Raw genomic sequence first — 16,241 nt, 5'->3', positions numbered from 1 at the left:
AGATCAGGCACCCTCAGGGGCTCTGCCCCCAACAGAGCCTGGCCCTGGGCAGGTGGTCAGGATGAGTGAGGCAAAGCTGAACATTACGGTTTCCATTTTACAATTAAATTTTAAATTTCAAACTAAGTTTTGAAAACATGATTTTGCCTTCGCAAATATGTCTGGGAGTGGAACGGTGGCTGGGAGACGGGAACCTTACGGAGAGTCATTGCTGGGGGCTCTCAGGAGCCAGCCCCAGGGACCTCCACTTCTCCATCTGTGAAATGGGAACACTGACTGTCTCCTTAGTCCTGGGGCCAAAATGAAGCCTCCAGGGACCGCTGAGCTCTATTAAAGAGGCTCAGTGTTTCTGACAGTGGCTGTAACGGTCAGGGGTGGAATGTGTGAACAGCCCTGTACCTCAGAGGCAGGGCTGGGGGCTCCTTGGAGTCCTCCCTCCTTCCCTCCCTCCCTCCCTCCCTCCCTCCTTCCCTCCCTCCTTCCCTCCCTCCCTCCCTCCCTCCCTCCTTCCCTCCCTCCTTCCCTCCCTCCCTCCCTCCTTCCTTCCTTCCCTCCCTCCCTCCCTCCTTCCTTCCCTCCTTCCCTCCCTCCCTCCCTCCTTCCCTCCATCCCTCCCTCCATCCCTCCCTCCTTCCCTCTCTCCCTCCCTCCTTCCCTCCTTCCCTCCCTCCCTCCCTCCTTCCTTCCTTCCCTCCCTCCCTCCCTCCCTCCTTCCCTCCATCCCTCCCTCCTTCCCTCCCTCCATCCCTCCCTCCTTCCCTCCCTCCCTCCCTCCTTCCTTCCCTCCCTCCCTCCCTCCTTCCCTCCCTCCCTCCCTCCTTCCCTCCTTCCCTCCCTCCCTCCCTCTGTCCTTCCTCCTTTCTTGTCTTGCTCACATCACCCCTTCTTCCCTCCCTTCTTTATTTCAGTAAACGTTCCCCAGCTCCTACTGTGCACCAGACAGCTTGCGGAGCGTTGGGGACAACTGGACAGACACAGGCTCCGCCCTTGGGCCCCTGCAGCTGGTGGGGGGGAGTGGGGAGAGGCAGATTCTCAAGCGCCTTCCAGGAACTGTGGGTGACAATCTACAATTACAGCCACCAGCCCCCTTGAGTGACCTGGGGGAGGAGCCCAGGGGCCTTGCCTGTCAGCCTCACTTGTTTGCTCCAGAGGCTTCTCCTGCCTCCCTTTTGGAACCTAAGTCAGCTCAGGTCACCCCTCAGCTCAAAACCTTCCCATAGCTCCGCCTCCCTCGGAGACAAAGGCACAGATTTCTCAAGGCTCCAGAGGAGCCCCTCCCGAGCCCCCACCCCTCTTGCCCCCTCTGCTCAGCCCCGTGGGCTTCTGGAGCTCGCCTGGCGAGTGCCACCTCAGGGCCTTTGAACGTGCTGCTGGCTCTGCAGGCTGCTCTTTCTCCAGTTATCCTCACGGCCCCTCCCTCACCTCCTTCGCAGTGAAACTTCTGTGACCCAACCTAAAACTGCACCCCCCCCCCGCCCCTGCTCTATGTTTCTCCATAACACTTGACATTCTAAGTCCTCTCTCAGCTTGTTTATTCCCTGTCTCCTGCACTAGAGCCTCAGCTGCTCAAGGACAGGGATTCTGTTTGTATTGTTAGTGCCCTGTCCCCAGCAGGTGGCACAGTGCCGACACACAGTGGGTGCCCAACGACCGTGACTTGAACGAATGGATTGATTGATTGATTGATTGCCTCCAGGGCGCCCTGCCTGCTCTAGCTGCCAGTCTGGGCTTAGCCGGAGAAGAGTGTGAAGGGCTGAGGGTGGGCAGTGGCCCTCCCTCCTCCTCTGCCCTCTCCCACCATGTCAGCCCCAAGGCCTCCACTGCGTCCAGAAGGTGGAGATTCAGGTAAGTGTGAAGTGTGGGTCTGACCATGTCAGCAGTGAGCGGCAGAGAAAGGGTTTGTACTAGGAAAGTTGAGGTCAGATGGGGGTGAGAGATGAATGAAAAAACTGATGCTCTAAGTGAGGAAGAAAGGAAACCGATGGAAAGGTAGGTGAATGAGAGGGCGGATGGATGGACAGATGGATGGGTAAATGGATAGATGAATGGATCAGTAGGCGGCTGGGTAGATGGACAAATGAGTTGATGGATGGACGGACAAATGAATGATGGATGGGTCAATCGATGAGTGGTCGGGTGGGTGAACAGATGGCTCGGAGAAGGATGAGAAGCAGCAGCTATTATGTCCTGAGTGATTCCTCTGTGCCCTGCCCACATTTCACACAATCAGTCGCGTTTAATTCCCATTGCAACCCTGTGACGGACGCATTTATCTCCCCATTTTACGGACGAAGATAACCGAGTCTCAGGGATGTGACATGACTTACTAGGGCCTCACAGCTGAGGAGAAGATGAGGCCAGATTGGTGCCCAGGTCGGCTTAGCCTTAAGGGCCGCCTGGCTCTTGATGGGGTCACCACCACACAAGCGGGCACCCTCCGGGGACGGGCAACCCATCTGGGCATCTCTGAAGCTCCCTCCAGCTGGCCTCTGGGGGAGGAAGTCTCTGTGAAGACCTGTAGGCTCCAGCCTGTTGTTTACAGCGTCGTTTGGCCCCATGGAGTGAGGTAGTGAGAGCAGCTCACCCACAGCCAGGTTGTCACCCAGCGCCCTGCCTCCAGGAAAGGGGGTGTGGGTGGGAGGGCGACAGGCATGATTCGCGGCAGACAAAGGGAGCCTGTTTCATCTGGCCCCGCCACCCCAGGGCCGGTGCTTCAGCCAGCCCCGTAGCCTCAGAGCCCCGAGCCTCAGTGCCCAGTGGGTACAACAGGCATCCTGCTGCCCAGCTCGCTCCCTGGGATACTGGGAACGTACTGTGAGATGATGAATGTGAAGCGTGTGGCACGCAGTCGGTGCTCAGCTTCTAGTGACGGTGATTCCAACCAGTTCTGCCGTGTTCTGCCGGGAACTCTGGCCAAGTCACTTCCCCCTGAGCCTGTCTCCTTCTCTTTAAAACAGGGATGTGGATGCCTCCTTTGCAGCTCTATTGAGAAGATTCTATTCGTTGAACAAAGCTTTATTTTCCCAGGTAACTCTAGGTGCTGGGAATACGGCAGAGAATAGAACAGACAAACGTTCTTGCCTTTGGGGCGAGATAACATAACAAATAAGTAAATTACACCATATTATGTGGGGTTTAGTGGTATAGAGAAAAGTACAGCTGGGAAAGGGGTGATGGAGTGGGGAGGGGTACAGTTTTAAGTAAACATCCGGAAAGGCATATCCCTGAGAAGAGATGTGAATAGAGACCTGAGGCTGGTGAAAAAGGGAGCCCTGCGGAGATGTGGGGGAAGAGACTTCTGGGAAAGGAAGCGGCAAGTGCGAAGGCCTGGGGTAGGCAGGACCTGGTGTGTTCTAGGAATAGCAAGGAGGTGTGAGGGGAGGGGATAGGAAATAAGATCGAGAGGTAGTGGAGGTCTTGAGGCTGCGGCTGAGTTGGGAGGCGTGGGAGGGTTTTGAACAGAGGGTTTCACGGGCCGCCGAGTCGGTGATGTGTGAGGAAAGGGCCATTTCTCCCCAGCAGAAAAGCCCCTCTCCTGGGCTTTTCAGAGGCTCAGCCCTGCCCTCCCGGCTCTCACCCCCGGTGACCCCTGTGGAGGCTGCAAGAAGCTGGCGGCTGCCCCTGACCAGGGCTCAGACAAGGCTGGCATCAGGAGCCAGGTGGAGACAGCTCCTCCATCAGCCCCTCCCCTGAGACCCGCAACCTGCAAGGAGGAGACTGCGATGGGCAGGAGGGCAGGTGCCTGGAAGCGGCTGCCCGGCTCCACGCCTAACCCGCGTAACCCAGTGTCACCTTCAGGAACTTTATCTTTTCCATTTGGAAATGCTTTGTGGTCCAGGTTTTTCCCGAGGCAGAAACCCCTAAGGATGTGCATGACACAGCCGGGCATAAACCGAAATGGTTTCTAAAGCGAAACGACAGAAATCCTTTCTCAGTCTCCCTCTGCGCTCCTCAGATGATGCTGGGGGTAGGGGTGTGCCCAAGCTTCAGAGCCCCTGAGACTGGCAAGGCTGAAAGGGCCCCACCCAGGGTGGGGGGGCCCCGTGGGGGGCAGTGCCTGCTTCAGCCAGCGTGAGCTATGTGCTGACACAAAGGCCTGAATTCCGCATCTTGCTTCCCTCAGTGCACCCATTTTGTGCCTAAGCCCTGGCTCGACTGAAGGCCCAGGAGGGATCCCAGGACAATGGTGCCCCAGCTCCGGGCACTGACCTCGTGGCCATGCATGGACAGGCTCAATCTCTGCACACCCCACATCCCGCTACACACGCGCGCACACACACACACACACACACAGACACACACGCGCGCGCGCGCACACACACAGACACACACAGACACACGCGCGCGCGCACACACACACACACACACACACACACACGAGACAAATTGACCAGAGTCCCCGCCCAGATATCTGCAGCCTGCTGCGCAAGGACAGAAGGGTCCTGGCTGCTTGCACACCTCTTGTAATAATGGTACTCACTACCCCTCACGGCAGCTGTGTCTGGCTTTGAGCTGCTGGGGTCGCAGGAACGCTTCGCTCTTTCTTCTGCAGAAAGAACGGAAGAGAAAGAGGCTGAGCTGTGGCCTCCGAGAGACCTTGATTCCACACACACTGCCTGGTCCACACACACTGCCTGGTCCTTTGTCCTTACTCTTCTCTCTGCCCCAAATGCCCCCCCCGCTCCCATTCATACAGTAATGCTGGACCTTTAGGCACCCGAGGACTGCGGGGAACTGGGACCCTGAAACTTCATTCCTCGGGGAAGGGAGCAGTGCAGCTGTTACGAGCATCGAGTGTGGAGTCAGCTGCTTCGTGGCTGCGTGACATCGGACTTCACATCTCTGCGCCTCGGTTTCCCTCAGCGTAAGCTGGCCAAGATGCTCTAAGTGGGAGAATGGAGATGTGGGTGGAGAGGCTGCCTGGAGAATGCAGTGTATGGGACCCAGGGGTGAGCTGAATCGCCCTGAGGTCTTGGGGCCTCCCCAGGAGGCAGGGGTTTTGGGTCTCCATGTTCAGCTGAGCTGCCTGCTTTGGGAGTTCGAGGAGGGGACTGTTTCTCCACGCAGTCCACCTGCTCCATTCCAGAGCCCCTTACTGTGGACAACTGCATCTTCCCGGCCTCCTGATTGGGAGGGGCTCCCCGCCCAGACCCTCTGGCCACTCTCCCTAACTCGTCTTCTGAGTGCCAGTTTCAGGTGCTGGGGATGCTGGCTTTCCAGGGCCTTCTGGAGTAGCCAGAGGCATCAGGAGCCTCGGCCCAGATGCCGGGGAGGGACTGAGACCTGCAGCTGGGTAGGAGGGCTCCCCGGCAGACTCGGAAATGGCGAGGCCAGGAGTGAATGTGTGAGGCCTCTCGGGGCCCCCCCAATGACAACACCCCGCCCGGCCCCCAACCCCAGGGCTCAGACATCCCCTTCTTGGTCTGACCCCCTGCAGGAGCGTAGGGACACTGGAGCTTGTGCAGATAGCTGTGCAAGGCCCGGATCAAGGAAGGGTGAGCTTGGGGCTCTGAGGCACGTGGCCACAGGCCTAGGACCGGAGTTGTGGACTGGAGTTGTGGAGTCTCGGCAGGGGTGTGGCCGGTGGGTCCAGCACCTTCGTGGTGCCGTCCCTCTGGGGGCTTCGGGCCCATGCCTGTGCCTTAGGCCCCTCCTCAGAATCTTGGTCTTAAAAGCATCAAATGACGCCCAGGATGCCGAAGGAGCCAGTTATCACAGTGGCTAAAAAGCACGTTTGTGATATGGTAGGATGTGTGCTTTTTTCTGAACGCATCGATGATAGTGTTGAGTGGCAGATTTAATCCCCACCATAATTTGGGGCCAGAGATGGATGTAAATGACGCTTGCAGAGGTCTGTAACACCAAGAGTGGGATATGAATACATCTGTGACTTTTCTGGGTAATGAAGTCCTAGGCGCTGCCGCTGACACCAGCGTTTGCTGCCTCAATTTACAGTGGAAGGAAACGGTACATTTCAGCGGTGCCTGGTAGAAATAGTGATACTCTTCCCATCAAACACACGGCCCCGGGTTCCATCCCTGACATTCCGCCTGCTCCCGCCCGCCCTGCCAGGAGGAGCGGCGACACCAATAATACCACAGTCAGTGATGGACGGTGACAAGTGGCACCATCACTGGTCTTTATGGGGGCTTTGCGCTGCGCCTCACGGCAGCTGTGTCTGCTCTTCCTGCTTCTTATCCTCACCACAGCCCTGCAGGGCAGGCACTAGTACGGTCCCCATTGTGCAGAGGAAGAAACGGAGGCACAGAGAAGTTAAATGACTCGCCCAAGGTCACACAGCTTGTAAGTGATGGTGTCAGGATTTTAACCCAAGCCTGTCTGACCCCAGGACCTGTGGTCGTTACTGAATCCTCTGTGTTCAGAGGGACATTCCCTGGGGCTGGGCTGGGCTCCGTGGATATGCAGCTGATTCTGTGTTTATCATCCCCATCCCTAGGCCGGCTAATGGATTCCAGACGGAGGCGATACGATTGTCCCCGTGCTGTGGATGGGCCAGCCTGGTGGGAGGGATTCCTCCAGCTCTGAACAGAGACCTGCACTGAACCTACTGCCACGATGCCAGTCGGGGTGGCGCCCCGGGGCCAAGGGAACAGGGGGGCAAAGGTGTGTCAGGACCCTATAGACCACCGGGGGACCGTGCACGTCCCTCAGACCAGTGGGTCCTCCTGGCCCCTGGCACTAGGCGAGGCTGTCCCCGAGGAGCTTCTGTGAGATTCAGGTCATCACAGAATGTTTATTAATCCCACAGACAGGATGGGGTCGGGCAGCTCCTCAGGGAATCTGGAGCTGAAGGAGCTGGTCATGGGAAGGAGTGAGGGGGCGGGTTCAGGACGGCTTTCTGGACCAGCCTCCAGGGCAGCTGAGAGCCCCAGAGTGGGGAGTCTCCCTCTCCCCTCAGCTCTGGGCTACTTTTTAAATGAATTAATGTGGCGGTGGGGGGGGGGACGCACAGAACCCTTGAAGGTGGTGTAAAGGCACAACGAACTCACAGAGAGCAGCTCACCTCCCTCCTGTCCCCTAACCTCCCAATTCTCTTCTCGGGAGCCAGTTTCTGGTGTCTTTCCAGAAGATTCTATCCAACACCCTAGGGTGTGTGTGTGTGTGTGTGTGTGTGTGTGTGTGTGTGTACGTATCCTGCTTAAATAAAATCCTAATGATGGCATTCAATCCCCTCTCTTCTGCATTGTGCTTTTTCACTCTATCTTAAAGAATTTGCCTCATTAGATCCATTCAACAAAAGTTTATTGAGCAGCTACTAAGTGCTGTCTTGTGGCCGACAGACCAGACCTCTGTCCTCATGGAGCCCAGTCCTTGCTCCCCACAGCTGTGTGCCCCCCGCACCAGTGCCATGGTGTCCTCCCCTCTCCAGGGAGCAGTGCAGAGCGGTGCTACTACAGAGCGGGAACTTCTGAGGTACGTCTTGGTACCCGTGTGCAAGCACGTCGGTGGGATGAATTCCCAGCATCAAGGGAGGTGTCTTCTTCACTTGGCCAGCTGTGGCCAGATCGTGGTTGAAATGTCAGGGCCTGGACTGAGGCAGGGAGGTGACCCAGGCTGGAGGTGATGCCGATTCTGGTGGAGAGCGAGATACGGAAGCCGGAAGTGGGACGTGTTGGGGGAGGGGGGAAGCCCCCTCTGGCCTCAGGGAGCCCCCAGTTTGAGGGGTAGGCAGGCTTGGAGAGGGACAGTGATGTGATGTGGGAAGCCTGGGAGGCTGTGGGTGCCCAGAGCAGGTGTGGGACCCAGCCGGGGAGGGCAGGGTACCAGGGAGGCCGCAGGAGCCCCCACTGTGCTGGGCGCGTCTGAGCACTGTCGCCGGGAGAGCTGCGTCCTCTGTCCACTCGTCCAGTGAATCCCCCGAGGGCCTCCCAAGCGCCAGGCACCGTACTCGGGCAGCACTGTACCCATTCTACAGCAGAGGAAACGGAGGCTTGGACGGGGAAGGCAGGAGCTGAGGCCCCAGAAACCCAGTCTCCTCCTCCCCCCCACTCCGCCCCCTGTCCCTGAGAAGAGCCCAGGCTGTGGGTGCTCCTTAAACAGGAGCTTCCACCCAGACTGACCCCTGGAACTGGACCTCAGGACACCAGGGAGCTTCGTCCACCCCGTCGCTTTATTACATCTACAAGATAACTTGAGTTAAAAAATGCTGCAGTGATAAATGCTTTCTGCACAGAGTTAAAGAACCAAACAAAAGCAGCCCTGAAGCCCCCCTGTCCTGAGTGTGCGAACTACTCTCGTTCCTCGGAGTGGAGGTTGAGCTCTGCTGAGGTGCCCAGCGGGGACCCACCAGGTGGGCCTGAGCCCAGAACACTCAGGAAGCAGGTGTAGACGTTTGCTTCCACACAGAAGTGAACGAGGGGCACAGTCTCCAAACCTCCAGGGTTTTTGCTTTGCTGATGCAAATATATCTGTAGTTTTTCTTAACACGAATAGGATCATGTAATGGGCCCTATGCTGCCTGTTGATTCTTGGCGAGGGGCCGCGAGGAAGGGGAGTCAGGGTGTCTTGGCCAATTCACTCTCCGTTGTCAGGCCTTACAGACCTACTTCTGTTTCGGAGTCAGGCCCAATTCAGAGAGGAGCCCGAGGCAGCGGGCTCCAGCCCCGCCCCCGTGTAGGATGGAGGGGTGAGGGGCTGGTCCTGGGGACAGAGGCCCCGTCCGTGGGGATCTCGGTGGGCAGGCACAGGGAAGAGGCGGGCAGTGCCTACCTGGAGTGGAGGGGCTGGTAATTGGCCGGGTTATCCCAGCGGGGAGGCCTCCCTGGGGAAAGCTATTTTTAACTCTGAGAGCTGAGGCCACTTCCCTCTCTCCCTCTGTTGCCCTTTATTCCCGTCATCCTGGGGCCTGCAGGCCATCCCAGCCCCTCTGGAGGAGGGGAGAAGGTGAACGGGAAGGGCAGCAGGTGGCCTCACCTGCACCCAGTCCTTTACCCTCAGGTTCTGCCAAGGAAGAGGAAGGAGGTTTGGGAAGTTTGCGGGGCTTTGTGGAGGCCTTGCTGGTCTTCTTACATCTACCAGCAACCCCTCGAGGGCGTGGAGAGGAGTCTTAGAACCCACCTCAAAAATCTCTCAAGTTACAAAAGGGATTATTGCCGTTGCAAAACTCGAAGTTCAGGGATGGACCTAAGGGCCCCATAGGCCGTGTCTGGAGTCTGTTTCTTGCACCCTCACCTCTGCTTTCCTCTGGGTGGGGGTCCTCTCAGGCGGGCTCAGCCCACATTGGGGCAAAGGTGTCCCCAGCGGCCCCTGGGCGTAGAGTTCCTTTCCCAGCTGATGCAGCCAAAGTCTTAGGGCCGGTTCTCCTTGGCTGGCTTTGATCACATGTCCACACCCCCAACCAATCACAGTAAAGCTCACAGCCAGGCCTGGGTCACCTGCATCCTGGGCCGGCTGTGGTCCCAGCCATCCCTCCAGCAAGCAGATGGTAGAGGGCATGGGTAGGTGTGGGTAAGGTTCTCAGGAGAGGGGCTTAAACAGTGGGAGAATGTGGACCACTGATGCCCCCAAAGTGGCCCAGCCAGGACAGCACCCGCCCAACGCACAGAAGGTATTGGATCCAGCGGCCTTCACCCCGGTGCTGCCCCCTGGCCTCCAGAGAGCTGCAGCTCCAGGGGCGCGGGGAGGAGGCCGCGTGCTGAGCCTGTGCAGGAGGCAAGCGTCAGCCGGCCAGCTCCAGGCTGAGATCGATGCCGGCTTCCTGACGGGGTGGGCGGGACTCAGTGTCCTGTTTCCAGGGCTGCACTCCGTTCCTGAAGTTCTGCTCTCCTCAGATCGATGCCGTAGGGTCAGCCCGGGGCTGCAGGTGCCTGGGGACCGGGGAGCGCAGGGCCGGGAGCTCGCAGGCTGTCACTTTCTTGACCTCTCCCTGCCATCATGTCTCTGCGGCACCCCTGACAAAGGGCCTCGGCCTGCACACCTGTCATGTCTTCCCCAGGCAATCTCTTCCCACTGTTTTGGGGGCCCTGGGCTGTGAGCATGCTGGGCGGACGTTGCCCCTGCCCTCATACAGCTGACAGACCTTGGAGGAGACAGACAGTAAACGAGATGCCGCAGAAAGTGGCCAGCTGGGAAGAAAGTAAAACGGGGGATGGGAGACTGTGTGCAGAAGACTGTAAGCTGCCCCCGAAGGAAGAACAGTCTGGGGAGAGAGCCCAGCAGCAGAACCAAGCTGGCTGGCCGGTGTGTTGGGAACAGGGGGGCTGAGGAGGGGGTGCACTGGAGCTTTGGTTCTCAGTCGTGCCCTGGGAGGCCATGAGCCCATTTTATGTTGCGAGGGTCTCCTGCTGAGGAAGGAGAAACCCGGGCAGGCTCCTGGGAGGAGGCAGCCCTTGGGGCTGTGGAGCTCGGAGGGGTCTTGGGGGCATCGAGGCAGCAGCCTGATGGGTGGGGTGCCCAGTTTTCACATCTCAGTCAGTGGTTAATTTATGCTGGTGTCATCATATTAAGATACAAGTATTACAGGAGCCGGCACCTCTGAGCGTGTGGCCACTCAGACCAGTAAACCCCAGCCTGCGGGGGGCCCCCTACCCACCCCACCCCTGCTCCTCATGGCTTTGTGGACTCGGGAGCAGTCTCCCGTCTCTGGGCCTCACATTCCTCAAATGAAGGAGTGGTTCCAGAGGGACCAGGGGCTCTTTGCCTCCTGGCCTGTGGCTCTGAGAATGCCCGGCTCAGCAAATGTTTTCGTGAACAGCTACTGTGTGCTCCGCCTAGGGCTGGGAGGGCCTGGGTCCCACCCTGGAGAGGAGGGGAGAGTTTCAGGGTTCGGGAAAGCTGGGCACATTCAGAGGGTGCTGGGAAGGGCCGTCTGTAGCCAGAACTCCTGCTGTGTGCAGGACACCTACCTCCTCTGTCTCACTGGCTTCTCATGCCTGGGAGGGCGTCCTGGGAGGGCGGGTATTTTATGGAGAAGGAAGCGGGACCTCGCAGGGGACATGTCCAAGGTCCCTCTACCGGCCCTGCTTGGCCTTCCTCCACGCCACAGGGAGGTGTGACGCCCCCCACTGCTCTGGGCAGTGCCCTGGGAGGGCCGAGAGCCCTCTGCCCACAGACCGGAAGCCCTGGGCCCCTCTGTGCTCCAGTTCCTGCACTGGGACGAGGGCGAGTCCCCCCCGCCCCGGCCGCCCTCCCCCCGGGAAGCTGGTTCCCCTTGTTGTGCAGTCAGGGACTGTGTGTCCAGGTAACAGTGACTGCTGGTGGGGTGCGTTTAGGGTTAGGAATTGAGTTCCCACCCAGCTGGTAGGTCGGGAGGGAGGGGTGCAGAGCCTGGAGGCCAGCAGCCTAAGGAGTTAGGCTCACACCTCTGCGGCACCTTCTTTGCTGGGTGACCTTGGGGAGGATACTCGCTGTCTCTGTGAAATGGGTCTGATGATGGCTCTGGGGGAGGCTCGGGGCCCAGGGGGATGACCAGCTTGCCTCACGCTGGCCTTCTTGGTGAGCAGCTGGGTGGGTGTCTGTGTGTGGGGGGTGTTCTGGGGCTGAGGAAGCCCTGGGTACACCCCCTTGTCCCAAGAGCTGCCAGAATCCTAGACCCAGTGTTGCCCCAAGGTACTCCTGTCCATTCCCCAGCTGAGACCATTTGCTGGAAGCGTCTCCCAGCTGCGGGGCATCCCGGCTCCTCTGGGGACCCAGGATGGGTGTCTTGGGGCCCCTTCCTCCTACGGTAGAACCGTGTCCTCTGGGAAACTGGGCAGGGGAGGGTGGGGAGCTGAGCCACTTCCCTCCGCGGTCACTGTGAGAGGGAGAGGGAGGAAAAGTTTCCTGAGAGCTTTTGGTCCCCCGGGAGCTGGCCTCTGAGGAGGAGAAAACCAGGACACTGCATACCAGTCGGGCAGAACAGGTTGGGGGCATGGGGCTGGAATCTACTGGGATGCCCCTTCTCTCTGCTGTAGCCCCTCGCAGCCGTCAAGGCAAGGGGCAGGGGCTCTCATACTGGGGACAGATATGCTCCCGAACTTGTGAAATAGGGCCACTGTCGTGGTGACGATGAAGTGTCTTCGAGAGCGAGCGCTTGGTCAGCGGCCGGCATCTACCCAGCCGTGAGCCTGCCAAGGCCGTCAGGTGTGCTCTGTCCTCAGTTCTCACTGCAGCTGCAGGACGAAGGCGAGGAAAGTGAGGCACGGAGAGGCGAGGGGATCTGCCTCTGCAGCTGGACAGAGGACATGGTGTGGCTCCAAGTCTGGACAGCCTGGGGTGAGTTTTCCGGGTGGCCTCGGCCAGGCCGAACCCACCAGCTGCCTGGGGCCGGGAGCCTGGGGCTGGTGGGGACTGCAGACCACTCTGTCTGAGCCGTCAGCGATCTGGGCGGCGGCCAGAAAGCCATCCTCCTCGGTTAGAATCCTGCAGCCAGTCTCCCTGCTGTGCAGACACATAATTATATTTCACATTAAAGGGGAAGCTGGAGGCTGAGGGGGCCAGAGAGCCCTTTGAGGCTTGTGTGCTGAGCACAAACCTGCCTCCTTGGCCGAAATCTGTGGCCCCAGAGCTGAGCAAGGGGTCGGCCTGGCGATAAAATGGGGTCTCCCTAGGCCAAGGCCCAGCTGGGCAGGTCTGTCTGCCGGGATGAAAGGCCTGGGCCCTGCCCAAGGCTGAGAGATCTGAGGCCCAGACAATAGGCCCCAGGAGGCTTGGAGGGCAGGGCTTGTGGGGACAGGCTGGGAAGAGGCAGAGGCAGGGGTGGCAAGAGAAGAGGGTCACATGGGGGTCAGGTCTGCAGAGAAAGCGGGCAGGGGGAGGAGCACAGAGAAAGCAGGAGAGGAAAAAGCCAAGCAGAGCGCCAGATGAGGAGAGAGATGCTATTAAAGAGGGGGAAACGCTTGTGTCCGAGTGTGCATGCCTGGGGTGCAACGGGAAAGGAGTCCATGGGAATGTACCAGCTGGGACCTGTGTGCACATGTGCCCTCCTGCAGCTGTCACCCTTGCACGTGCATGTATGAGTGTGTATTGCACCTGCAACCACCATGCATGTCACGGCATGCATTTTGCATGTGTGGATCCAGATGCCTGAGCTTGTGTACTCGGCTGTGTGCACACGTGTGTGTGCAAGATTTCCTTTCCTGTGTGTGCGCTCGCCATGCACCTGTGTGGGTCTCTGGGCGGACATGCCTCCGTGTGTGTGTGTGCACGCGCGCGCGCGCTCCAGTGCGCAAGTGGCTGGCCGTGTGTCTGTGTGTGGAGGGGGGCCGGGGCCGGGGACGCCGGGCCAGGCCTGGGCTGGGTGGGCGGGGGCAGCGGCGGCACGGCGCGGGGCGGGCGTTCTCTCCGCGGAGAGTTAGAGTTGTTGCCGAGCTGGGTTCTGGTGACAGCCGGGCGCGGAGCTGGGTGCGCGCCGAGCCTCAGCTTCCCGCCGCCTCCTCGCCCTCCATTGCGCTCTCCCCGCCTTCTCCGGGCCTTGCCGCTGCCACCGCCTTCCCGGGAACGGCAGCCGAGGGCGAGGGCGAGTAGCCGGAGGGGCCGGAGCGGGCGTGGAGACGCGGGGCGCCTGGGCGTGGGGGAGCGCGCCCGGCCCAGCCCGGGATCAGATAACAGCCGGCGGGGGAGGGGGTGGGTCGGCCGCACGCGCCGCGGGACGGAGGGACGGACGCCAGCCGCGCCGACCGGAGCGTGCGCCCCGCGACTGGGGGCGCCGTCCAGGCGCGCGCCCCCGCCCCGCGACCGGACCGGGGCGATTGGCGCCCCGCACAGACGCTCCCCTCAGCATGGAGCGCCCCCGGGGGCTGCCCTGAGGCGGCGGCGGCGATGCAGGCAGCGCGGCGGCTGCCGGGGCCAGGAACGGCCGCCCGGAGCTCGGAGGACGCGGAGCGCGCCGCGCCCGGGGCACTGACCGAGGTAAGCGCCGGGGGACCCGGCTCCAGCTCCTCGCGGGCCCCCTTCCCGGCCGAGCGAGCACGAGGAGGTGCAGCAATTGGGAAGGTGGGGCGGCGGGGTCTGTTCGACCTCTCGTTTTCTGCTTTTTTTTTTTTTTTTTTCTTCCCCCTCCCTGGTGAGCGTTAGCAGGAAATGCTGACTGCGAGCTTTTCTCCTCTGCCATGTCTCCAGCCACCGCCGCCAGGGAACTTTGCTCCTTGCTAACCTTCGTCTTGGGGGCGCTCCGGGAAACTTTGAGGCGCCCTCGGCCCCCCTCTGAACGCCTCGCACGAGGGGGCTCGGGAGGGAGCGTGGGGAGGCGCTTCCGCAGGCGGTGTCAGTCTTACGAGTGACCTTCCCCGGAGACCCCCCGACCGGGGCGCGGACTACGGGCGGCCCGGCAAATGCCCCCAGGCCCAAGGGCTGCGGGTCCTTGGAGTCGTCGGTCTTTCCCACCTCCTGCGCTCTGTTGGAGTAAAGATATTCTGGAAACGGTGTGGTCCTCTGGCACTCGAGGGCGCCAGCCGAGGAGTCCAGCCGCACCTTTTTTCGCTTGTACAAGTCGGCCTTGATCGCTCAGGGGTGGTCGCTCGGCTGAGAGGCCCCGCGGGTTTCAGGGCCGGGGTCCCCTCACAGTGCTGACGTCTGCTCTGGTTGTCCTGGGGCGCGGGGAGGGGCGCGGGGCGGGGGAACCAGCGGCAACTGGGTGGGGAGTTCCTGCGGGGCTTCGCATGGGATTTGAGGCCCCAGTGGGTGTCTGTGCTGCCTGTTCCGGTGGAGTGTGCACATGTCATGTGAACATTTTTAAAACCTGTGTTCAGGACTGGAGGTCACAGGAAAGTGTCTCTTTGGAGGTGGTCTTTGGTTCTGGGAGGTTCTCCTGCCTCCCCGCGGCCTGGATCTGCTGAGACCGGGGCCACCCTGCTCCCCGTTTCCCCAGCAGCTCTTCATCCGGGAGCCCTGCACTGCCTGGGACCTTTGCTCCGTCCTTCTCTGCTCCCCGTGCCCAGGACGGACCCTGGAATAAAGTGCTGGGGACCTCCAGCCCCCCATATCCGCGTCGCGGAGCCCGGGTTCGCAGGCTCCGTCTCCGGGGAGCGCAGAGGCGCCCACACGCCGCTGAAATCAGCAGCCGCCTCCTCGAAGGTGCGAACCCAGAAGGCGGTAGCCTCCAGCCTACCCCTCGCCCGCTCCCTAGGTGCCGAGGACGGCCAGGCCCCGGCTGCCGCCCCATTCGGACCTCAGCCTCTGCCTGTGCTCCTCTGCAGCCCCTCATCGCAGGTCTCCGCCCTGGACCGCCACCGCGTGGCTGGAGAGCGCCAGGGAGGGGAGAGCCCGAGGAGCGGTGGGGGCGTGTGGTCTCTTTGCGGCCAGCTCCTCCCCCCGTTGTGAGAAGAGCGCCCTCAGCGCGCGCTGGGACCCCCAGAGAAACTCCTCAGCGTGATCCGCCCCTCAGCCTTCTGGCGGCCCCTCCCCTCCAGGTAGGGGGCCGGGTGTCGGCAGCTCCAGGAGGGGGCCCCGGAAGGGCTCCAGCATGTGGGCCCCAGACCCCTGAGGGAGAGCAGGGTGCTTGGGCACCCCTGGGGACAAGAAGGGGCCTCCAGCGTGCTGGACAACAGGGGAGGGCCCTCCTCTCTACGGGTGTGCCGCTGAGCGCATGTACTGGGCACTCTATAGATGCTGGGTGTTGGCACTCACCTGGCAGACCTGAATTTCCAGTCCCGGACTCCCTCCTTGTGCCCCCCTCTCCAGATGAGGGCACAGCAGAGCCCCCTCCCAGCCCTGAAGGGGATGGACCTTCCCTCAGGCAAAGGGGCAGAGCCTAAGTTTGTCGGCCTATCCCTGGACGCCCCTCCCAAGCCCAGTTGCCATGTCAGACCCCGTCAGGCTTCAGGTTGCTTAGGAGGCGACCCCTCCTCGAGGTGTGTGCCTGGTGGAAGGATGTTCAGTGAACTGTGCTGTGCTGTGAGGAAAAGGTGCCCAGAGAGGGGCAGGATCTTGCCCAAAGCCACACAGCAAGCCAGGGCTTTGAGCGGAAGCCTCCACCTAGCTCTCTCCAGGCCAGAGGGCCGCCCTGCCAGGCTTCCTGCCCCAGGTCCGTGGTGTCCCTCCTCTCAAGTCTGCCCAGAGCAGGACAAGGTAGCACTGGTGGCCCCGAGGCAGTGAAATAATAGTGACAGCGGTGGTAACAGTAACAACACTAACAGTGACAGCAGCGCCCTGCAGTTATGCAGCACTGGGACCGGCTCTGCCTGCGGGCAGGCCTCTGGCCTGGCGAGGCCTCCGGTGCCCTGGGCCACGGCTGGCAGCACCGGGCCCGGCACCAGGAGGCCTTGGCACAGCGTCTAGGGTGGAAGCAACTGCATCGTCACTCC

At 60.8% G+C, this 16,241-nt stretch overlaps 1 protein-coding gene and 1 long non-coding RNA gene across 5 annotated transcripts in view; both read left to right on the top strand.

The window, feature by feature from the left end:
- The first annotated feature begins 886 nt into the window (after positions 1–886).
- On the top strand, positions 887–6,958 carry LOC137211725 (uncharacterized). The gene is made up of 4 exons (XR_010937192.1): positions 887–1,845; positions 2,958–3,027; positions 4,714–4,864; positions 6,458–6,958. It is a non-coding gene; the product is annotated as an uncharacterized lncRNA (long non-coding RNA).
- Positions 6,959–13,280: 6,322 nt separating this feature from the next.
- The window catches only part of KCNJ12 (potassium inwardly rectifying channel subfamily J member 12), a 36,770-nt gene continuing 33,809 nt past the window's right edge, over positions 13,281–16,241 (top strand). For 2 of the 4 annotated variants that reach the window (XM_067717146.1, XM_067717149.1), the window contains exon 1: positions 13,281–13,848. The gene's annotated coding sequence lies outside the window, so the exon portion shown is untranslated. Of the gene's footprint in view, positions 13,849–14,828; positions 15,013–15,134; positions 15,348–16,241 lie in introns of those variants that run through there. The other 2 variants (XM_067717148.1, XM_067717147.1) reach the window with 2 other exon arrangements.

This window comes from Pseudorca crassidens, chromosome 19 (genome assembly GCF_039906515.1).
Source record: "Pseudorca crassidens isolate mPseCra1 chromosome 19, mPseCra1.hap1, whole genome shotgun sequence".
NCBI classification, from domain to species: domain Eukaryota; kingdom Metazoa; phylum Chordata; class Mammalia; order Artiodactyla; family Delphinidae; genus Pseudorca; species Pseudorca crassidens.
The sequence above is the reverse complement of the archived record's forward strand: the minus strand, read 5'-3'. Positions and strand labels throughout refer to the sequence as shown.